General features: G+C 48.1%; 1 protein-coding gene across 1 annotated transcript in view; it reads right to left on the bottom strand.

Moving 5' to 3' along the window:
* The window catches only part of SGPP2 (sphingosine-1-phosphate phosphatase 2), a 72,518-nt gene extending 70,019 nt beyond the window's left edge, over positions 1-2,499 (bottom strand). The window contains exon 1 of the mRNA XM_077748579.1: positions 2,356-2,499. The gene's annotated coding sequence lies outside the window, so the exon portion shown is untranslated. The remainder of the gene's footprint in view (positions 1-2,355) is intronic.
* Positions 2,500-3,034: the final 535 nt, after the last annotated feature.

Below are 3,034 nucleotides of genomic sequence, written 5' to 3'. Positions count from 1 at the left end.
TGTGTGTGTGTGTGTGTGTGTGTGTGTGTGTGACAGAGAAAGAGACAGAGAGAGCACGCGCGCATGAGCCTGAGTAGGGGAGAGTCAGAGAGAGAGGGAGACACAGAATCCGAAGCAGGCTCCAGGCTCTGAACTGTCAGCACAGAGCCCAACGCGGGGCTCAAAACTACGAATTGTGAGATATGACCTGAGCCGAAGTCGGACGCTTAACCTACTGAGCCACCCAGGCCCCCCAATGCACCCATTTTTAAAAGCAAGTAACGGGTCACAAAGCCCAGGACAGCCTGCTCCTCAAAGGCTGTTCTTTCTCGGCCAAAGGTTTTATTGCTCTCCCTCGAGCAAAAGCCCAGTGATTCCGTCTCACGCAGGGAATCCTTTGAACACTTTGAAATGAGGTCTCCACAGTGAAAAATAACCAAAACGACAATCAGAGGGCCCCCAGCTACCGTCAGGTGTTAAGACGCTCCCAGCCCCTCAGGAAAATGGTCCACCCTCACTGGGGTCACAACTGGCCCTGGGTACGGTCAGTCCAGCACACTTAAAAAATTATTAGAAGTGCTTTATGACATTTGCTTCACTCAACCACCATGAACATTGGAAGATATATAATATATTCACACACACACACACACACACACACACCCCAGAAAATAAATGACAGGGGAAGGAAACTCCAGCACCATGTACCTTTTCTGCATTTCAGAACCCCTCCCCTCCCCTCCCCTCCCTGTTGCCCCAGGGTCACCTGCCCCCAGGTAGGGAAGTGAGCAGCTGAAAGTGAGATGCAGGGGTTACACTAACGTTCGCCTTTTCCAAGATGCAGGTGCTTGCAGATTCTCAGATCAGATTCTCACAGAGGAGCTGGATTTCAGACTCAGGCTGGTTGTGAGACAGGGATGGGGGAGGAACCAGTGGTTTGTGTTTTCGAGTGAAAAGGAGAGAAAAAAAAAAAAGTCACAGGAAGAAATGTGGGGCCAAAAACTCCTAACCACAGCCTGGGGACCTCATTGGTCCTTTAGGCTAGAGGCTTCCAACCACGCCCCGTACGTGTGGACGTCAAGGACTCTTTGTTGAGCTGACATATCATGTTTTATTTTTTATTTATTTATTTTTTTTAATGGTGTTTTTTTTTTATTTATTTCCAGGAGAGAGAGAGAGAGAGAGACAGCGTGAGCAGGGGAGGGTCAGAGAGAGAGGGAGTCACAGACTGAAACAGGCTCCAGGCCCTGAGCTGGCAGTCAGCACAGAGCCCGACGCGGGGCTCGAACCCACGAACCGCGAGATCGTGACCTAAGCGAAAGTCGGACGCTTAACCGACTAAGCCACCCAGGCGCCCCTGACATATCATGTTTTAAAGATATAAGCCTGCATGTTTAAAAATGGGATGCTTCCCATGAAAAACCAAGCTGGTAACTCCAGCGCCTTTTACCTCATGGCAGTCACAGGTGGCCCAGAGGAACAACTGCTGCCCGGAGTCCCTCGTGGCCGCACTGTGACTCTCACTGACAGCCTCCCCACGCTCCCCGGTCTCCCCATTCAGGATTTCACTGTTTCTCTTCCCTTCCCCTGCCTTAAAGGACATGGGAGATGATGGCTTCTGACCCAGGCCATTCTAACTCGGTCTACAAATGAGAAAACTAAAGCCCAGAGTGATGCAGTCACTTGCCAAAGATCACACAGCTTCTCGGAGCAGAGCCGCACAAAAACCGAGACTCGGTTCACAAAGTCAAGTGCTTCTGAACCTGTTTTCAGTCCAGAACCTTGAGGCGGGGAAACAGCCACCTTGCTGGCAGCCTTTCCCTGCCCCTCCCTCTCCAAGCGAAACCACCTGACCTTCCAACTGGTTGATCCTTAAGCCTCCCTCACCTTCACGAACTAGTCACGAAGCGTCACCATGTTCAAGTAGCGACTCTGTGAAATTCTCCCACGTGCCAGGCCCCTAGTTCTGTGCACTCACTGGTCTCCTGAGCCCACTTGCAATTACTAGTTAACAGCTTCTAGTTTCCAGTTTGGGGCCAAATTGTACGAAAATTGGCCTCTTGGGAGGATGCATTTTATGCCCCCACAAGGGCTTCCAGAAACGTCCTTTCTTCCCTGCACATCACGTCATCTCTCTTCTATTCTCCCAAACGGAGGTGTAAGCCAACGTACGGAATCACGGGTTTGTTTTTTGCAAACAAAACAAGCTGTGTTCATAGCTTTTTAATCTTTCCTGTTGCTCTCCCAAAGTAAACCACCAAAAAATTTCAACTCTAAGTGATATTTTTTAAAGAACATATATGCAAAGTCCTTGAGTGCCAAAGCAGACAGTTATTATAGGAGTAGTAGTGGTTAGTAAGGAATAAGGATACTTACAACCCATATGATGACCAGTCTTCTGGATAAATAAGGATCAATATTCCAGTGCGTGAATGGAAGAAAGGTGATGTAGAATACTTCTTGACCCAAAGCAGCTGAGAATCTGAAGAGGTAATAGTAGAAATAATTCTTCACAATGTACTTCTGTGAAGCCTAGAAGACAAAAGGGAGAAGACTCTGAGTTCATCCGACATGTGACTGTAAGGCAAGTTTTAAAAACCCCTAAAACCCATGAGAGCCCAACTACCACTGTGCTTCTATTATGAATTGTATGTATTTTTCTTAGCAATTGTATGTCATGGGTCAGCAATTACAGGATCATTGCTATCAGTGTTCTTTTTTTTTTTAAGGTTTGTTTAGTTTTGAAAGATAAAGACATGAGCGCAAGCAGGGGAGGGGCAGAGAGCAAGGGAGACACAGAATCTGAAGCAGGCTCTAGGCTCTGAACTGTCAGCACAGAGCCCGATGCGGGGCTTGAACTCACGAGCGGTGAGATCGTGACCTGAGCCAAAGTCAGACGCTCAACTAAATGAGCCAGCCAGGCGCCCCTCAGTATTCATTGTTGTTGAACATCGATCAACCCCGATTTGTCCACACAAACACAGATGTTAGTTCTTCATAAAATTAAGTGACATCCAAGACAGGATATCAGGAGAAGGCACGCAAAAGAGCCGGA

The sequence above is a fragment of the Crocuta crocuta genome, unplaced genomic scaffold, assembly GCF_008692635.1.
Source record: "Crocuta crocuta isolate KB4526 unplaced genomic scaffold, BGI_CrCroc_1.0 scaffold229, whole genome shotgun sequence".
NCBI classification, from domain to species: Eukaryota; Metazoa; Chordata; class Mammalia; order Carnivora; family Hyaenidae; genus Crocuta; species Crocuta crocuta.
This window is presented reverse-complemented; position numbering and strand designations above follow the sequence as displayed.